Genomic DNA, 22,119 nt, shown 5'->3' with positions numbered 1-22,119 from the left:
AATGATCTCTATTCTTGTTTGTTTGCATAACTTAGAATTAACTGATGAAATTTGTTGAAATATTGAAGAAGTTTAGTGGATTGTCACTCTAATGAAAATCAGTATTTTAAAATTTATATTTTAAAATATCATTAAAATATTTTGTTAAGTTCGAGATTATTAGATTATGTTTTCTTTTTTTTTTTTTTTTAACATTTTAGACAGGGTCTCGCTATGCAGTCCAGGCTGGCCTTGAGCTCACTTTGTATCCCAGGCTGGTCTCAAATTCACAATGATCCTCCTGCCTCAGCCTCCCGAGTGCTGGGATTACAGGTGTGCACCACCACATCCAGTTCAAGATTATTTAGACTATGTGTTCTAAATAATTTGTCCTTCTTGCCCAGTACTTCTCTGTTTTATAACTTTTTGTGGTGTTCCATTCTGTTCGATACTAAATGCTGAAGTAAATTTGCTCTGATTTATGTTTTTACTTTTTAAAGATTATTTTCATATGAAACATGCTATGCTCCTGTGTAGAATTTTAACCCTTCATATTCATGTTCTCTGTTCTTGTGAATCAAAATTTCGGTATATTTATTACCTATTTATGGTTGATGTCTTCTTTAGTGATTCTTATAAGACATTTTTTCGCTTAGTGTTCTCAGTTTTACTAAGAACTATCTGGATGTGTTTTTAGCTATAGAAGGATCTGATTGTTTTATTCAATTACTCATTTATTTGTTGTGTTTAATTTACAAGAGTCCATGTCTTTTAAGACTACAGGAATATTCAAAAGTGTTGCCTTTTGAAATAATGTGTCTTAACTCTGTTTGTGGGTCAGGCTTCATCATCAGTTTACTATATGAGTTTTCAACAGTTTTTTTCTTTGTAATTTCCTACTAATATCTTATTTTTAAAGACTAGATTCATAAATATATTGACAGACATAGTCAGTTTTCATTATTGGAAGTAATTATGCACTTTCAAATTACCCTGAAAAATGAAGTAGCAAATACTGAGCATTTGTTCCTAGAAAAAATGAACTTCGAGGATGTTACGATATTCCATTTCCAACATTTCTATTCAGTGATTGATGTGTTCTTCTTTTTTATATGTTTTCATTCAGAAACACCTTGTTTGAGATCTATTGTAAACCTGGAGCTCCCAGCCAACTGTGGTATGTTTGGTGCCTAAAGAAAACTGATTAAACAGCAAGTTTTTCTGTAAGTATATCATGGCCTTGAAGACCTCAGGAAAAATGGACAGCCCTTCAAGACTATGTTTAGGGGCACTTTTAAAAAATAAAATGACCAAAAACATGGTAAATAAACTGCAAAGAATAGAACTGTGTCTATAGAATTAAATCTGAATAAAGATGGTGAAGGATTATTCTCTTAGATCTCAATTGGGAACAGGCACATTAAAAGAAAAAGATTCAGTTTTATTTGTTTGCAAGTAAGAAGGAAAATATTAAGAAGTACTGCTTTTAGGATCCACAAATAAATTCTTCAAGGTCTAGAATTCGCCAATAAATGTTCAAAAGTCAGAGAATGCAGATATGGATCCCCTAATAAGGAGGTTTGGTATATGCATAATATATTGGCATTTCAAATTAGCTACTCTGGCAGAATGTCAGAAATAACTCTGAACATGTGCTGACTATTTTCAGTAAAAAATATATCCCTGATAAACATATTGATAAATTCCCATGCATTGCCTTTGGAGTATATAATAGCCTTTTGGGAAGTGTTTCTGTAGCATATATTAAGTCTTTTAAAATATTTATTCAAATTAAGTTAATAAAATTCCCCTCCTAGAAAACTAATCCTTTCTATAAATTACTAAAAATTCTTAATAAAAACTCATATACATTTATTATAAATTTTTTTTCCAGTACTGGGGATTGAACTCATGACCTTGCTCTTGCCAGGCAGGTGCTGTGCCCCTCAGCTAAATCCCCAGCCCCTATTTTAACACATTTAGTCCACAAAATAAGGAAAGAAATGTGTGCAAATAGAGTAAAATTATATAGATTAGATTTACTCTTGTAAAAATTTCTGTGTAATTACGGATGGATGAAATTTACTTGAGATTATTAGTATGGGAAACTCTAGATATTAAACAAGGTAAAGTGACATGAATATGATAGAGTATTATGAATAACATGGTCTCTGCTTTGTAAATACTTCATAGAAACTAAAAGGATCTTTGCAATAATGGCTTGAAGTATATTTTCAGTACTATTGATTTGATTTTACCACACATATATATCCCATATTAATCAAACAAAGTTAATGGCTAAAATGGAACACAGAATAGCTTCTAGGAAAGTGACACAGAAGTATTTTACATGGAGTCTATGTTGATAATGATAGATTTGATAGAAATCGGGATACATGCTCATTATCAGTATCAAAGAGCATGGAAGAAGACCATCTGTGAGAGTCATGCAGGAAATATATTTGGAAAGAATAACACCAGGAGAATATGTTCTCTGACATTTTACTTCATTCATTCTGCAAAGTACAAAATCTCAAATTAGTTGCAAAGAGCTGTCCCATAAGGACGTTTTTAAGTTATTTTTCAAATGAGCTCACTGCCCAAAGCAAAAATACACTATTTTTGTTTTCTGTGCATATTAAAGTTCTGAAAACGTGTTAAATTTTGCCTATTACATTTTTATAATATTATAAAAAGGATAATTAAAATTATAACATATGAAAGGTAGTACTTATTTTATTGAAGAAGTGTAAACAGTAATAAGATATTCAGGAAATAATTTCAGAACCATCTTTGAAAAGAGGATTAAATCAATGTCCTTAATGGACACAGGGCAGTTGTCTTTAATGTTCGTCTGTGTTCTTGTCAAATGAGCAATATCCGCAAGCATGTAATGACACACTATTCCTTGTTTTTGAAATTTGAGCAATTATTTACAAAAAAGGAGTTACTATTTCACAAATAAAAGTAGTAACTTTTACAAATAATTTTATAGTTTAATACATTGTGGTTTCTTAACCATTCAAACATCAAACTTATTTTGATATGCAAATACTTCAAAATTAATAAACAGAATTTTCAAATTTGTAAACTGATTTGAGTATTTACTTTGTTAGAAGAAACAATACTTCTTATAATTCAAAACATATTTGATTTCTAGAGTGAATGCTTGGCTGTCATTTTAATCATCCGTATCTTTTATGTAAAATAAGTGCTACTATGCCTAATAACAAATTTAACTCCAAATTCATTTATTCATAATTCTGTTTTTTATATGTTTATGAAATATAATAAATACAAATATCATCGGAATTGATACATGGATGAATCTCATTTTTTTTTGTCTTTTTTTTAGAGACAAGGTCTTGCTATGCAGTTCAGGCTTGAGTTGAGCTCACTTTGTGAGCTGATCCCAGGCTGATCTCAAACTCATGACGATCCCCCTTTCCTCAGCCTCCCGAGTGCTGGGATTACAGGGGTGAGCCATTACAACAGGCTAATGCATCACATTTTGATCCTTTTTATTTCCCCATTCCATCCTTAGAACCTATCTCATTTTCATAAAGTCTATCTGCCTGTTTCCTATCATCTAATTTTATTTTGTTCTTTAACTTATTTATATTTTGAGTTTCATATAGGAGAAGCTCTGTGATATTAAGTTTTTTTGTGACTGATTTATTAATTTAACAACATGGTCTCAAGGTACATCCACTTTCCTATGAGTGACTCAAAATTATGCACCTTTATGGTTGAATGGCACTCCATCATGGATATTTACCACTTCCTTATCCAGTCATCTGTTGGTAGGCATATAGGCTGCTTCCATAATTTTGCTATTGTGATTTGTGTTGCTATACACTTGTTATGCTTGTATTACAGCGTTATAAATTCCTTAACTCTATCTAGAAAATAGTCACAAGAGTAAATAACTAGGTGAAAAAAAAATTTATATTTTCCAGCTGGGCAAAATGGAATCTCTAGGTTGATTTTTATTTTTAGTTTGATTCACATAGTGATAGCACTAATACATTTCCACCAGCAATGTAATAAAGGTCCTTTTTTTTCATATCCTCATCAGTATTTATTATTGTTTAAGTTCTTGATGACAGCCATTCTGTCCAGAGTAAGAGAGAATCTCAATTTTGATTTGATTTGCATTTTTCTAAAGATCAAAGCTGTTCAACACATTTTCATATGCCTATTACTGATTATACTTATTCTTCTGGAATGTGTTTACTCATTTCAACTGCCCATGGCTGATCTCTTACATCTTTGTGGTTAATTATTTTTATTTTGACCTTTGAATGTATTGTAGATGTTAGTCCTCTGTGGAGTAGCAGTTTCTTGTAGGATGAGGATTCCCTATATTATGTCTTCACTCTGTTGGTTGTTTCCTTCTCCATGCAGAGGATTTCTGATTTCATTTAGCCCCACTTGTTCATAGTTGCTAGTTTTTTTTCTCTTGTGCAAAGAGGATTCTGTTCAGGAAATACTTGCCTATTCCTTTATCTTCAACATATTTATATATTTTATCTTCTAGAAGACTCAAATTTTTCTTATTTGTTAATACCTTATAGTGAAACACAACTTCAAGTGTTCATCTCTTTACTAGCTTATTGTATTCAATTTGTTTTCAAAGTTAGATCATTTCTTTCTTGACTCCTCATTTAAGTGACCTTGCACCACCACACTGAAATTTTTAAATTATGATTTTCTGGAAACGTTAGTTCTTTTATGAATCTCTCTCTAATTTGGGACTTTGCCAGTTACATGTTGATTTAAAATATTATACTTGAAAAGATAACATTAATTCAAAATTCAAATTATTCAGTCCATATTTTATTCATAACACATTTTGCCTTGAGCTTTCCAAGCCTTTCTTGCTGTTCTGCTTTTAATTTATCTGTTTACACAGTGTTGCTTGTCCTCAAAATCAGCTGCAAGCAACTTTCCTTTGATTCTCAGGATTACATTTTCCTGGAGACTGAATGACCATATATCAGGGGAGCACAGGTTGTCCTTTTCCTACAAGCCTCTCAGTGTGTGGGGATGCTTGTCTAGGCTCTTGTATCTGAGAAATCTCTAAGAGGATTAAATAATGTTAATATTCGGTTGAATCAGACTAAGTGGAATTCCAGTCTGGAGCCATACAAACCTGAATGCGCCCAATCTTGTGTGAAATTGAACCCAGAGCGAAATATAATACCAATTTTATGAAAATGTGTGGAAAGAATCCAAAGAAAACCCAGGAATACAGAATCTATTGCATTACATTGTGGTGTTCAAACCACGGGAACTTTATACCCATTAGAATTATTCCATTAGCCTGGCAAGCGCAAGGTCGTGAGTTCAGTTCCCGGTACCAGAGAAAAACCAAAAAAATATATATATATATATTCCATTAGTTCAAATATCATGAAGAAATAAATAGTCAAGAAGCCAGATCTTAACATCAACAATCAGATGTCTATCATCAACAAAGAAAAGAACTTTAGAACAATGTTTCCAGATGTTTCAAACTACTCATCAGCTTACTTCTGGCCTTGAAGATGTTCTAATGGTCACAAAAAACATCAGGTGTCAAGTACATGGAACTGAGGAGCACACCCCGAAGAGAAGACACAGCTGGAATGCCTAAAAGACTTACGTGGAGTCCGTACTTGAGGGTATAAATAGTCCAAACAGAAAAATTTAGAGACTGATGTTAGGTATTTGGTAGAAACTGACAAAAGAAGTGGCTCTTCAGTAGCAAAGGAGACTGTTAAATTGGCTAGAGTTCTTCCTTTCTACCAAGGATACAGTTCTTGGCCTTAACCTTAGTGGAGAACCTACTACAGGACAAGCAAAAGATTTTTTGGAGCAATTTTTTCAAGAAGTTGTGAGATCTGTTTTATGAGTTCATCAGCTCCATCTTTGCTTCTGACAGCACCAGATCTGAACTGAGGAAGAAGTGGAATCATCTGAAGCCCAAAGTATTACACTTTTAAGCTGTAATAACATGAACTACTACTGAGTATAAGTTGCAAGATTTTCCTGCCGTATCCTTCTCAGAAAAGTGTCCATCACTTCCCTTGAAACACAGCAGACAAATACTACACTGTGCACATGGCAGGTGCTCAGTAAGAAGGCCTTAAACTAACTAGCAGACTCTGAGGTCATTCAGTCTCCAGAAAATGTAATCCTGACAATCAAAGAAAGGATGTCTGGAGTTGATTTTGAGAACAAGCAACACTGCATGTAAAAAGATAAATGAAAAGCAGAACAGCAAGAAAGGCTTAGGAAGCTCAAGTCAAAATATGTGAGAAATAAAACATGGATTGAATAATTTGAATTTGTATTACTACTTTGTTCAACTATAATATTTTAAACCAACATATAACTGGCAAAGTTCCAAATCAGAGAGAGATTCATGAAAGAATTAATGTTCCCAGAAAATCATAATTAAAAAATTTCAGTATGGTGGTGCAAGGTCACTTAAATCAAGAGTCAAGAAAGAAAAAGTCTCACTTTGAAAACAAATCAGTACAATAAGCTAGTAAAGAGATGAACGCTTGGAACTGTGTTTTACTACAAGTTATTAACAATTAAAGAAAAGTGTGAATCTTCTAGAAGATAAAATATATAAATATATTGAAGACATTCCACGAGGGTTTTTTTAACTTAGTGATCTTTTAACTTAGTGATCTTAGTGATATAACATCTGGGAAAACAGGAATCTCTTATCAGGAAAAGTTTTTGAATTAGCTTAAAGGAAAGAGAAAGGGGGACGTAGATTGCTGCAAAAACCTTTAAACCTACTAGGTTTTGACAAGAGCTCTGTACTTTCTGTGTTTATGTATGGCCTTGGGAGCAAGGCAGGCAAAGTACATCTTGGTACCTAATAAATTATAAATTTACAAGTGATCTTAGGTTTCCCTTCAGCTAAAGTGACTGCAGTATGTGTGTGAGTTTGTGTAAGCCTGTGCCAGTGGTCCACAGCAGGGTTATGTGAGACCCAAAAAGCACTAGTAATCATAATGTTGCCATTACTAGAAGGATATTTTGGAAGAATGAAACAGTGCATACTGCTGTGGAAATTCCACGTTTTAGAGGGGAGGGGAAGCTAAAGTGGTAAAAGCTGATTTAAAGAGGGAAGCTAGTGGCACACACCTGTAATACCAGCTTCTCAAGAGACTGAGGCAGAAGGATCAGAAGTTGAAAGAAAGCCTGGTAATGGAGTGAGACGCTGTCTTGAAATTAAAAGTTTAAAAAGTTCTTGGAATGTAACTCAGTGATAGAGCATTTCCCTAGCATGTGTGAGGCCTTGGGTTTAATCCCAGTAGTATACAAAAAAGAAGGAAAAGTAGAGTAAGATTTAATGACTTACAAGTGTGTATGTATGATAATATAATTCAGTGAAAAAAATGTAGCTACAAAGAAATTTACGGTCATTTATTTGTTTAATATATATCAAACAATAGGATGGACAGTTTTAATTTATTAACTTTATTTTCATATTATAAAAGTCATGCAAGCCTTAAATGAGGTTGGGAAGGGGAGGAAAGTATAAAGTTTTCTGTTTGAGTTTCCAGAATTGAAAATATATGGATTCTTTGATGAAGAGAATTTATGACAAACTACAGCTAACCTAAACTTGGTGAAGTACCAGGCACGGTGCTACACATTTGTAAACTCAGCTCTTGGGAAGTCAAAGCAGGAAGATTGCTTCAAGTTTGAGGCCAGCCTGGGCTACATAGTGAGTTTAAGGCCAGTCTAAACTACATAGTGATACCCTGTCTCAAGAAAAATTGATGAAGTATTAAATGTTTTCCCTCCAAAAATTGTAATAAGACAAATGACATCTGTTCTACTCACTGCTCTTGAGTATTGAACTAGTACTCCTAGCCAGCGCAATAAGGCTAGAAAAGCAGTAAAAGGAAAGAACATTAGAAAAGAAGAAAATGTGCCTTGTTCACAGGTACATGATGATTTAATAGAAATTTCTTAGGAATCAACAAAAATATTAGAACTAAACATTAGATTAGCACGATCATAGGATAAGAGATGAGTGCAGAAAAAGTAATTGAAGAAAAGGCTGGTAAAAGGGCAGAAAAAATACAAGGTGAAGCTATAACATCTTGTTGGATCAGAAAATAAGGAAGTACACAGAGGACAAAGAACACAGGAGCTAATCTGAGGAGGCTCTGACAGACAATGTGAGTATCAAAGTAAGTGACAGCAGTAGATTTTTACCTCATTAAAATTATAATCTATGAGTTCATACTAATAAAAGTAGGGAGTAGAGGTAATGCTTTTTTTTATGGTAGACTAGTGTATAGTATAAGAAAAAGGAGCTACAGAATCTGACAGCCAAGCATGGTGATGCATGCCTGTAATCCTGTCACTCTAGGAAGCTGAGGCAGGAGGATCACAAGTTTGAGCCAGCCTGGGCAATTTAGCAACTTAAAAATAAAATAAGGGCTGGGCACATAGCTTAGTGTAAAGACCCTCGGATTAATCTCCAGTACTACAAAAAAAAAAAAAAAGAAAAAAGAAAATCAAATTGACACTAAATTAGAGGATGCAAGTTTAATGAGGAATGAAAAGAGTACTTTATTGTCTAAAAGTACTTCCCACATATAATTAATTATAAAGGGAGAAATTATAACTGCAATGAAGAAACCAAGTAAATGTACCAAGGAACAAAGTCAGCATCAATACTGGGACAAGCATGTACCTTCTCATGTGATAGGAGAGAGACGTACCATCCCCTTTATTGTATCCATGCCAAAAATGCACCCATACCCAAGCATGGTGGTGTATGCCTATATGTAATACATACATACATACATACATGCTTACATACATACATACTAGTGTAATACTCTTTAAAAACGTAAAGGAGCTGATTGCAGTGGTGCACAATTATAATGCCAGCTACTTAGGAGACTGAGTCAAATGTATTCCAAGTTTGAGACCAGACTGAGCTGAGAAAGTAGCTCAATTATTGGCTCTTTCACCAATATGGAAAAAAATGTATTGGTCAAGAAAAATGCAGGGTAAAATTGAGTAGGTATAGTATTGTGTCAATTTTAAATTTCCTCACTTTGATATTTTTAGTGAGGTTGTTAAAAAGAATATTCTCATTTCTTAAGAAATACACAATGTAAAGCATTGAGGAGAAAAGGGCATTATGTTTCCTATACCTCTCAAGTGATTTTTTTTTTAAATGTATACATTAGTAGCCAGGCATGGCAGTGCACACTTGTACTCCCAGCACTCGAGAGGCTGAGGCAGGAGGATCACTACATGTTCATGACCAACCTGAACTAGACTCAGTCTCAAAAAAATACCAAAAAGAAAAGTATATATTATATATATATATATATGTGCATAGTGTATATATATGCATAGTATACATATATTATTCATATCTATACACATATCCTTATAGACATAGAATGAAAATAAAATGAACAAAATAAATAACTGGTGAATCTAGGTGTACAGGAATTTCTTGTACATTTGGAATTTTTTCTGTAATTTTGAATTTCATCAAAATAAAAAGTTACAAACAAAAACCATATATATGATGATTGGAATAGGCCTTTTGAAACTTTATTTCCTTGATTCAGTGATCTGGCATTTGGAAAAATATTCTTACATTCCAGTCAAGCTATTAGATGAATACGTCTCTTTGCACACATCCACTTTTAATCGTCAAACCCCCATCTCCGTACTGTAGTTGCTACCTCCATTCTGTTGTGTTTTCACAGTTAGGAGAGGTCTTATTGGCAATAAAGAGAATCAAGGAAGGTTTCTCCAGGAGGGGAGTCCAGCATGTGGAATTTCCCCTCTGTTTGCCCTGTAGCTATGAGCATATATCATTTGTGTCTTATGTATCTAACACATGAACTCAGGAACCAAGAACTGTGGGCCTGACTGAAATGCAGCTTAATTCTGCCTACACTAGTTCCACAACAAGACCACTGAGTTCATTGAAACTTGACCCTAATCTGTTAAATGTCACCTCCTTACCTCATAAAAATTCTCAAATGTCAACTTTGGGCAACCAAAGATTTGTGTGGTCTAAGAAACCTCAAAGAGCTTGGTGGCCCACAGCATGAGTTACTGGAATATAGACTTCACTGAAGAATGAAGTGAATGTCCTTTAGTTGTCCTGTGTTTAGGGAAGATGTCAACAAAACATATGTAAGCTGAATGCTAAAAAATTATATTTTTATATAAAATGTTTGTAAAATATAAAGAAATTAGGGTATAATTTCAATAGAATGTTTTATTTTCCATACCCTTTTTGCTAGGTTCAAATTTTCTATCATTAACTGTCTGAAATCTCCCACATAATTATAGAACATAATTTTAGAAAGCCTCCTGAGGTTATAAAAATGTAAGCTCGGTTAACTTTTTATGCCATTGTTGATCATAGAAATAATTCCAGACAAATTTACTGTCCACAACAGGGAGCCTCATTGAGTAGCACTGCCAAAGCAAATGTTTAATGTAATTTGTTTTTTGTTGGTTTGGGGGTTTTTGGCTTTTTGAGACAGGGTCTCACTATACAGTTCAGGCTAGTCTTCAACTCACTTTGTAGCCCTGGCTGGCCTCAAACCCACAACGATCCTCTTGACTCATCCTCCCATATGCTGGGATTCCAAGTATGCGTCACCGTGCCCAGCTCTGTTATATGAAATTTGAAGGTCAGAGACAGTAATGCAGTAGTTGCCAAGTAACACTTAATGTCACCTTACTCTTAATCCTCTTGTCTTCCAGTGAAAACTGAAGAAGTTTAAGAGAATCAGTTGCAGAGATAAGAAGGTTAAATATGTCTTGGAAGAAGGAATATGATCGCTCCATTTGTGTGATGTTAAATTGTCTTAAAATTGAGCTACATGGAAAAGAATATGACTTCATTACAGTTTCTATTTATGTGTATCACTATTAAGAAAATAAAACATGTTAAATTTTTAAATTTTCTGCAATACAATATTATAAAGCCTCCAAAATAATATATGTATCTAACAAAAACCTGTTTTCCACTTTAAAAACCAATATTTCAAAGCACTTTTCATTTTCTTTATTCTAGGATTTTATCCATCTTAATTGAATTTATGTATTGATATTAATGAACCGGTATAATACTGCACGTAAGAACTTAAAACACTGCAGTTTTCATGAATCTAAAAAGTAACAATTTATGTTCTAAAATAATAATAATAGTTTATTTCACTATCTCATATGAAATATTCTCAATAAATTTCCCATGTATTTGCTTATTTTAAAAAGTTATTTAGAGTATTTACAGAGAGATAACTATTTATAGACATATGGAAAGAGAGAGTAGAAACTAAAAGTGGATTATGTAGCAATAGCAAAAGTTTAAAAAGTCTTGCTGTGCATCCAATAAAATAGGCATTAAACAATTAGTATTCTTAACTTTGATCCCCACATTGAATTATGAAAATGATCAGCATTTCTGTCCCATTAATGGTTCTTCTTACTTTTCAAGTAAAAGATAACTTTTATATAGAAAGAAACAGAAACCAAATAATGAAAAAGTTAGACACACAAATTAGAAATAATATCAGGGATTCTTTACAGTGTAGTATTTATTATGTAGTGGAAGAATTACCAGTTCTTCCACTTGAGGCTAATACATGCCCTGTTTCTGACTTGATATTCCTCAGTATTTTATTACTGTGATTAGTTGATCTGTCTCTGCCTCTCAGATTGGGCTTTGTTAGACTTTGGTAATTATAGGGCGACTTGTCCACACTTCTGAACATTTTATGAGTTATACTTTCACTAACATATATTATTCCTGCATCAGGACAATAAAGGAAGTTGAGTGGATTAACAGTCACTACAGCATTGTTTTTGCACTACAAATTTCTGACACAGCTAATAGGAAAGCCTTTCCTGATGGTATAAAAGGAGAACCAAATGAAGCTGAATTCTATCTCAAATATGTTTTCCATTCTTTAAAAGCTTGCACTATTGTAATTTCCTGTGACATACTATGTAATATTATTTCTAACACTTGACTCCTATTGTTAAATCTGACCACTTGCAGCTTCTTTGTTGCTTTTTGCCTTACACTGTGTGAACTTTTATAATTGAAATATATTGAAAAGAAATATTAGTGCTTTAGCAACTCAGGAAGCTTTTGCTTACAAAGTCCTCTAACAAGCTGAGAATACTATACTTGTCATTCATTTACACTGGGTATGTCATTAAATATAATTGAAATAAGTACTTTTCACCCAAATAAAAATAGACCACCTTCAAGAATTTTTAAATGGACAGTAATAGAATGTAATTATTTCCTTGCTCTTACTGTAATGATAGTTCTGTTTCTTTGAGTAGAACTTTAAGAAGAAAATAGTGTGTTTAGCTGATAATAAATCAAAACTAAAAATACATTTTCCCCTACAGTTAACTTGAGAATACTTTTCCTATTAATTCAATGATTTCTGGATTTCTTTAAATACGACTACTGGTCCCACAAGGCTGGTATTGCCTCAAATACCAAGCTCTCACTCTCTAAACTATTGAGCAAAAATTCCCATTTAGACTTGTTTTAAATGAACCACTGAATATTTTTTAACTTGTGATTTACCTTTTCAGTTATAAGATTTTTACACCTAGTGGTCAGATAGTTTTACTAGCAGGATTTCTCACTGTTCAAAGTTATAGAAAATGTGAAGAACTTAAATTGCATCAGACACGGCTCAGGATTAGGTAACTGCAAGTCTGAGGTCACAGGTTTTGTAGATATTTTGGGTTAATTTCAGTTTAAAAGGGGAATGGAGTGCAGCCATTGCTAAAGTGACTAGAAAATGTTCCATCTTTCAGCTTATTTTACAAACATTTTTGATTACCAGGACAACAGACTACAGGCAAGTACAACGTGTTCATTACACAACCTACTATCTTGTCTTCTAGAAAAACAACCACACAAGATTGTTATGGTTTGTATCTAGATATCCCCCGAAAGCTTCATGCTGTCACGGGGAAGGACCTATAGTGTGTGACTGATTCCTGGTCCAATGCTGGGATTAGGTGTGAGTGCTCACTTGCCCTGGGGTGGGTAGACTATATACCATGTAAGGGAGGGAAAGAATCTTGCTCTTTCTGTTCTTCCCTCTTTTCTGCTTTTGTTTATTTTGCTGTTTTCAGCCACCATGAATGGTTGCCCTCTGCTACGTGCCACTTTGCCTTGGAACCAACCAGATATGGACTGAAACCTCCACAAACTGAGTTAAATAAACATTTCCTTCCTTAATTTGAGGCATCAGGTATTTTGTCTCAGCAAGGAGAAAAAAGTAACCAAGAAAAACATTTAGGGCATCTCTCCTTTATGTATGGATGAAGGACATGCACTGAGACATTTTCTACCTCAAGTCCTGGCTCATGGAAACCTCTCACCAGCAACCATTCATGATGTTTCCCTTTGCAGCTTCATCCACGTAATTGCAGGGTTGTTTTTGCAATACCAGAAGGTGAAGAAAAACCATGGAATCAAATATGAGAGGAGCTAAGAACACCTACATATATATTGCATGAAGTACTGTAGAGATACTTCCTGCCCATTAGAAACATGTTCTTACTTCATGTCTTAGTTACTTTTCTCTCATTGGTGAGACAAAATACCTGATGCCCCAAATTAAGGAAGAAAAAGTTTATTTAGCTCACAGTTTGTGGAGGTTTCAGTCCATACTCGGCTGGCTCCAAGGCAGAGTGGCACATGGTAGAGGGCAACAGTTCATGGCAGTGGAAAACAACAAAAACAGCAAGAGCAAAAGGGGAGGAGCAGCCACAGAAAGTAACCCTCTTTCCCTCCCTTATATTGTATGCAGGCTACCTGCCCCAGGGCAGGTGCTGTACTCACACCTATAATCCCAGAACTGGACCATGAGTCAATCATAAACTCTAGAAGCCCACCCCATGACTGCATAAGACTTTGAGGGAACATCTAGACACTAACCATAACAATTTATGTGAGAAAAAAATAAACTTTTATTGAGTTAAATCACTGAGATTCTGCATAGTCTCTATTTAGTAGGCCACAATGGAATGGCTGCCTAACACCTAGAATCTTATCATTTAGGAAATCAGAATAACTTCTGTTCTGGTCATTTAAAACTTTTGTTCTCCTTCTCTATTGCCTAACTTGTTATAGCTTAGAAAATGTGATATTACCTTGTCCTGCACAGCAAAGGAAATGTGTGACCACAGTGTTTGGGAAAAAGCCTTTACTCTCCTCATCAGGAAGACTATAAATGTTGCCATGGTCTAAATAGTTATTCCACCTTTTCTCAAATACTTGTTTTTGGGAGAGGAAAGTGTTGAGACAAGGTCTTTCTGTGTAGTCCAAACTGGATTTGAACTTGCTATGTAGCTCAGGCTGGCCTCCAACCCACAGCAATCTTCTTGTCTCAGCATCCCAAGTGCTGGGATTACAGGCATGTGCTACCATGCCTGACCCCAAACCAAAAATCCAATACAATTATGAGAAGAGGCCTTTGAGAGGTTATTCGGGCATGATGGCAAAATGCAAATAAAATTAGTTCCCACACATAAAATCTCTGAGACAAAAACTATATAGATCTTTTCACCATCAAGCACACAGCAGAAGATTATATGTGAACATGAAAGGAAATCTTTACCAACCACTGAATCTGGTGATATTTCTTCTTGGAGTTTTCTGTGTTCAGAACTGTGAGAAATAAATATCTGTTGCCTATAATTTACCTAGTTTATGTTGTTTGGTTATAGCAAGCAGCCTATAGAATGAAGATAGTTACTTTGCACTCCCTAGGTAAGCATCCTCTATCCTGTAACATTTCTGTAACTCCATGAAACCATGAATGGAACTATATTTCCAACAATTATTGACTGCTAAGTAATGCTTTCCCTTGACATGTATTGATAAGATGCATCACTATTGTTGATTCAGTTCAAAATGCCTCTCATTCTTTCTTCAGTCTATCCTTCTAACTAATCAGTTTGGCCCCCATGGAAGTGACAATCAATGGAAAACGAAAACAAAATAAAAAGCTTGAGCCCTTTACAAATTTTCCTTACTTCAACCTCTAGGCCCCATCTACTATTTTAGTCATACTAAAATTCAACCCTTTTCACATATGTATGTAAAGGTCACCTCACCCTCAGAGTTTATCTACTCTGCATGGTATACTCTTAACAGTCCTTGTTCCATACCTTCTTAACTTTTTACTTTGCAAAGCCTAATTTGATTAACAAAGAGACTTTCTCCACCTTAGTTTTTATAATTTATCCTGCAGTTAACTTCAATTCCAATTAAACAATTTCAGTAATTCCTTTTAATATTTATTGTTCTCTGAAATTATTTACTTCATTAATTATATTTCTTACTTATTGAATAGACATTATAAAATCAACACCTCACGGTCTAGTGCCATAGAGGAAAACTGTGAATGACAGTTGATAAATCTATGGAGTGGGTGAATCAGCCAAGCATTACCCATGAAGATCTTTTCGAGACTGTATTTGAGTCTAATGCTAAAGTCAGGCTTTCTCCTTCTTGCATATTTTATAGTGAAATGAACACTTGCTGATAAGTACAGATGCAGCTGCTAGAAACCAAATGACCGATGCAACAGGCGATGTTTCTAGTGCTTTTTAAAATACAAGCTTTTTGCCAAATAAATGGTCAACCCAGCAAGATATAGAAAAAAAAAAAAAAGAAGAGGGCCAGAAAGGAGCCAGAACCAAGTGATTTTATTAAGCACAAAGGACAAAGTTATTCAGATACTCTCCTGTACAAATCTCTAATGCTCCTGGATGAGAGAATGAGCAGATAAGAGGATTGACACGCCCTGTAAAAGTCTCCTCTAGGTATTTCAGTCTTGTAAAATGGTCTACATAAAAACTGTTAGGAAATAACACAGACTTGCTAAAACCAAACAGATTACAGAGGCTAACATATTTGAAAAAGCCTGGGATGGATTTAGCTTTGACTTCGTTGCCAAAGAGCACTCATGCTAATAACGAAAGTATTCCATTTGTCTTTGGGTCTTAAATCTGCTTTGTTTTCTGTCCTTGTTGGCTTTAGTGGTGTCTCTCAGTAGCTACTTTCACTTCCCAGTAGGACTAAGAAAGTTGAAAGGAAAGGACTCACTCTCTGAAAGTCCCAACAAAATTTTATAGCATCTAAAGGTCGTTTCAGCATCTCTAAGCCAAACTTTGCAGGAAGGAAATACAGTATAGTAACAGGAAATCCTAAGCACAAACACCAGGGCTGTCCTCTAGGGAGGGGTTATCAGTTCCCAAAGTAAATTATGATAAAATTATATCAAATGAAATAGTGAATGACAGTATTCACATCCTTATTTTTAGCTACTAAAGGAGTGAACTGTAATTTTCCAAAAATATGAGGAAAGTAATTCGTCTGTTTCTCTCATCATGAAATAAAATGTTATTTTTATAAACTGCATGATAAAGATAGCATCAGATGTCATTAACATTTTAATACCCTGCAATAAGAGCAGGGAGGCTGCTATGATTTGAGAAGGTTAGTGTGTCCCAAAGGGCCATATATTAAACATGGCTTATTGGAAGGTTGTGTGAACTCTTTAAGAGTTGGAGGTATTTAAGTATTTTGGTCAGCAGATTCATGTTGTCCAAGAAGTTTGTGGAACCCTAATCTTTCATCTTACCTTTCTCTTTTTTTTTTCTTTTTTGCTTGATATGTGAGAATTTGCCCCAAAATATACACCTGTCTTCTTTTACACAAATCTATGGGGCTGCCCCATCTTGGCTATAAACCTTAAAATCATGAGGCAAAACAAACCTTTTTATCGGATGGGTGACCTGCTTGGGGTATTTTACTGTAGGACTGTAAAGCTGACTAATATATCGTCTCATAAAGTATATGTAGATATTCAAAATTAAGAAACTACTTAAGCACATTGTATTCTGTTATCTTGAAAACATACTAGAATAGAAATATATGTATTTACATAAATGTTTTAATTACATAATCCAATAAATATGAAAAAAGACATTTTGAATATCTGAATAAATAATAAAATAAGGAAAAATAATCAGGTTATATTTAATCTGTTAAAATTCTTGTTTTTGATTGACAAATGGCAATAATAAGTTATACAAACTTTTCATATTTTTTAATAGAGTAATAAATCTAAAAATTAAAAATATAATTTTTATTCATTATACAAAATTTGAATGTTTTATCAAATCATAAACTGCAATAATAACATGTTCTTATACACTATATCAAATTATCAATTAGTATTATAGGCAAGATAACAATTACAATGCATTAGTATCAAAATATTCAACTATTTAAAAATATTATTTATGGGGGCTGGGGATTTAGCTCAGCGGCAAAGCGCCTGCCTGGCAAGCGCAAGGTCGTGAGTTCGGTTCCCGGTACCAGAGAAAAACCAAAAAAAAATAAAAAAATAAAAAAAATAAAAATAAAAATAAAAATATTATTTATTAATTTACATTACATATTTTCTAAAATATATTGCAATGTTTTTAATAGCTGATGTGTTTCTAATTACTCCTGGAAAAAATAGTATCAGGTTTTTGGCATTATTTGTAGAACTACTTATACAATTTTAAGTATTACATATTTTACCATATTGAAAATGTTCTTCTCAAGCAGCATGCAAATCTTTTGACTATTGCACTAAAATGTAAATCCTTTTGTCATTCCAACTGTATTTATCATAAAGATATATTTTGCAATGAAATACATGCAGCATTTTCAAGGTATGTTAGAAGTTAGTTACGTAGGTAACGTACATCTATGTGAAAACATTTTTAAACGTCACCCCAAAAACTCCATTTCATAGGAACGCGATCACATTCTGAAAGCCTTCGCACTTGCCAAACTATCACTTTAAACTCTCGTTCCGTATTGCCTACGTTAGGCTCTGTGGTTCGTGTTTTACTCGCATGTGTCTATAACAGATGCTTTTTAAAATGCCAATGCAGTTTTCAGCCACAATCACTGAGTCAGAGTTTAAATCCAACATCTGGCACTATATGTCAGCACCTGAGGTAAATAACACTCGTCGTGATGTACTTGTCTGGCCCAATAAACGTGTTCATTTGAAACTGTCATTGGTATACGCCATGATTTATTACAAATCGTGCTTCTTCAAAATGCCCTATCAGCCAGTGTTCAATAAAATATTTAGATCAAGAACAATGCTGAATGTTCCAACGCTGTTTTCTCTGTTATCCAAGTACTTGAAAGAAAGACTAAGAAATAAGAAATTGAGTAATGAAACAGAGAATGCTAACAAATAGTAGTCCCTACTGATGGAGAGAAATAAAATGGCAATCAAGTAAGACAGCCAGTGGCTGCTTCCACTGCTCCTGAAATTCCTGCTTGCTTTCAGACAGACCACGTCTCCTGGGGATACCTGACAGGCTTATTAAACTCATTTTCCCATCACTATCATGTGAAGTATGTATCTCTGAGTTTTTATGAGAAACAATTTCCAGAAACAATTGAAATAAGAAAATGACTACCTGCAGCACCATGATTGATAGGACCCAAGGCACTCAGTTCCCCAGTGCATCAGGATAAATACAAAATAAAATCGACCTTCAGGAGCTAAATAGAAGTAGAATAGGCTGATTATTAACAGCATACACACATAGTTTTTCAAAAGTGCACTATATTTAAGATAATCATAAATGATTTGTTGTATTTTGTTGTGATGTAGCAAATGAACGAAATACAAAAAAATGTCTTTTACTAAACCAATATGTCAAATAATGAAAATTTACTTAGTGGTAGAAATTGTTGTGAGTCATAGAACTTACAGATTTCTTTTCTAATAGTACAAATTTTGCTATTGTTAAAAATATAGCACCTCCTTATTCATATGATTGTGGTCTGATTGCATATAGCTTTCTTCTAAAAGTTATTTCAAAAAAAGCTAAACTTTTTCCTTTGTTAAGTATTTCCTTGTAATATATATATATCCTAAAATAGCACCCTGTTGCATCATTATGGTTATGCTTCTAAACTGCCTAAAGAACAAACTTAGCAAATATGCAGAAAATCATAAGTACTTATATAAGCTGTGTCTTAGTTACAAATGGGAATCATTAAATATAAACATTGAATTGGTAGAAATTATACTAATAATTATACTAATAAATTCATAAAGTTGCTAATGTGTTTCATGAACTTTTGGCATGTCAAATCAAAACGTGTGTATTTTACTTTTAAATTGAATACTATTATACATGACAAGTGAGCAAAAGTTTGGCACAATTCCATGAAAATACTAGACAATACACACACACACACACATATGCTCATGTTATGCTTATTATGCATGAACAAATATGCATTCTTGTCATTTAGAAATAGGAGCACCCAGAAAACTTCACTAAGTAGCAACCTCCTTCTAAGTTAATGACCTAACTGTGTTTATTTATGACAAATTGAATTTATTTTAAACATAGTTGCCATCCAATGTTTGTGTTGTTTATGGGTCTGTTTATGTATATTAGTGTATTGGAAATAGTAGTGAGTGTTAATATGTGTGTACTCAAACATGTTTTAAGATACATAATATGGGGCTACAGTAGTGATTATCAATACTTATTTTCATATTCAAATAATTACTACTCCTTGGTCTCAAGACCTCAAATTTAAATCATGTTCTATTATTTTAATAAGTATTATGAGGAAAATATTTAATTTTCTGATGATTACTATAGTCATTAAACTATATGTTCAGTCATCTTTTTATAGGAGAAAATTTTAAATATAGAAAGGATTATCTGAAGTTCCAGTCTTTAACTGTATGAATACTTTAATTCCAGAAGTCAATAAAATATACAAGGAGGGGTTAAAGCCTTTAGTTACTACATGATTTCAAATTACTGCATCCTGATGCAAAAGCAAGTATTGGGCATGAAGCAATGAAGCTGAAAGACCCTTTTATTTCCAAACAGCCTCCTATAAACTGTGGAAGTCTAAACATCACTAAATTTAATTTAATCCCTGTGACTAATGGTTTCTAGTATGATCAAATTTATGGGCAACAGATCTTGATGAATTAATTCATTTTTAAAATTCAGTAAAAATGTTTCTACATTGTGATGCTAAAATCAACTGACCAACAAGTACTGGGAACATAAACTAGCTCCTTCACCCATATCTACTTTGACTTACAAGTTACTTTTTTAAAAAGTTACATAACCTTATAGACATAGTATTTTAAGATGTTATAGTATTTTATTCTTTAAAATGATTTTTCTCTATAGCAGAACTGCTAAGAAATTATTTAAAACTAGAAACACAATGACATATAATAACCTCTAGAATCTAGCCGCTTGTATAAAACAGAAATTGTTCTACAAAAGAATTGGGAGCATATAATATATGCTGAGAGCATATAATAACCCTCACTTATTCAGTGAGCATATAATAACCCTTACTTGTTTGCATGACTTTTAGAGATGCTTACAACTGCAGATAGTCACAAAGCCTATATATGCTATTTTTACCTGTATCTTATGTGTCATTACAACCTAATATTAGCATTAACCTATCCTTCCTTATTTTATACTTTAGTGCCTCCTTACATTCACTAGGGTTGCACTTTGGGAACATCATTAATTAAATAAGGATACTTGAGCATAAACACTGAATACTACACATATGATCTGATTACTGGGAAATCGATTAAGTGACTGACAGGGAAGTAGTGCATTAAATGTGGATACTTGGGACAAAGGTATGGTATGTCCTAAGTAGGGAGGGACAGGGTGGTGAGAGATTTAATTATGGTATTCAACATGGCATTCAGAAAGGCAGTTCCTCTTAACTGTCAAATTGACTGGATTAAGAGACTTCTGGGGAAGTGATTCGATCAAGAGCTGCCCTGCCCATCTCCTTAATGGATTAATTCACTAATGTTCATAATTGAATGTGTAGTATTACAGGGTGGATCTAGTTGGATGAGGTGGGTCCTGGGGGGATGCTTTTGTTTGGTACACTTCTTACTGGTGCACCCCTTCACAGCTGCCATGAAGGAAGCAGCTGTACCACAATGTTCTGCCAAATGTTTCTCTTTCAGATGCGGTAGAGCACGCACTGAGACAGCTGACACTGCGAGGAAACGGAACCACTTCCTCCTTTAAGTTGTTTCTGTCAGGCCTTTTGTCCGAGCAAAAGGAAATCAGATCAATATAGCATGCAACTTAAATGTATGAATTATTTATTTCTGAAGTTTTCCATTTTGTGTTTTCAGACAGTACTTACTTGTAGATACTGAAACTATAAGGGAGAACTATCATATTGTGTGAATGTATTCCCTGTGCTGATGAATGTTCAAGAAAGTTCAAGCTGCATGTTCAAGAAGGGGGACATACAGGTGATCTATTTATACTGTGTAAAAGATAATTAAATATAAACTGTTCAGTACACTCTACAGAAGAATGTCTGACAAAATTTGATAATTTTATATATTTTATGTTCATTTTTATTGGTATACTTGTATTCTCTTGTTTCTTTTAGAGTTAGACTATTCTAGGCTAAGATACCATATTCTGTGATCTTATAATGTGCAATGCACTTGGATAATTTCCCTAGTTCTTTCAGGATAGTGTCTTTCTTTTGGTGATTCTTTGTCAGTTTTTCTTTCAAGGTCCCTGTGGAAAACTATACACACATGAGTGACAACTCATATAGTCATTGCAGGGCCTTTTGGGAGACATGTGTTACAAGGGCTAAAAGTTAAGGCATCAGATATATCCACAGAAGTAAAGTCAGAAGCCAATTGAGATACCAAGACTATTTGACAAAGAAGATACATAAACAGTATGGAATCAATAGCTAAGAAGGATACTTAATGGAAAGAGGACTGCTAGAGATGCATAGTGCATATTTGTGGTATTCTCTTTTGTTTTAAATCCTGTAGGCACATGTGAATAAGTGCCATGACTTTATATTCTTACTTCCCAAGGTAGAAGGCAGAATTAATTACTGAAAGCTCATTTAAATCTAAATTGCAGACATAAAATCTATGTGTTCTCATTTAGAGATACCCACAAAAAATTTTCAGTTCTAAGCCACCAGGCATGGTGGCACACAACTGA

At 33.8% G+C, this 22,119-nt stretch overlaps 1 pseudogene; it reads left to right on the top strand.

Annotated features, from left to right (window-relative positions):
* The first annotated feature begins 5,379 nt into the window (after positions 1-5,379).
* On the top strand, positions 5,380-5,875 carry LOC102006212 (annotated as a pseudogene).
* Positions 5,876-22,119: the final 16,244 nt, after the last annotated feature.

This window comes from Chinchilla lanigera, unplaced genomic scaffold (assembly GCF_000276665.1).
Source record: "Chinchilla lanigera isolate Chin_1 unplaced genomic scaffold, ChiLan1.0 scaffold00006, whole genome shotgun sequence".
NCBI lineage: Eukaryota > Metazoa > Chordata > Mammalia > Rodentia > Chinchillidae > Chinchilla > Chinchilla lanigera.
The sequence above is the reverse complement of the archived record's forward strand: the minus strand, read 5'-3'. Positions and strand labels throughout refer to the sequence as shown.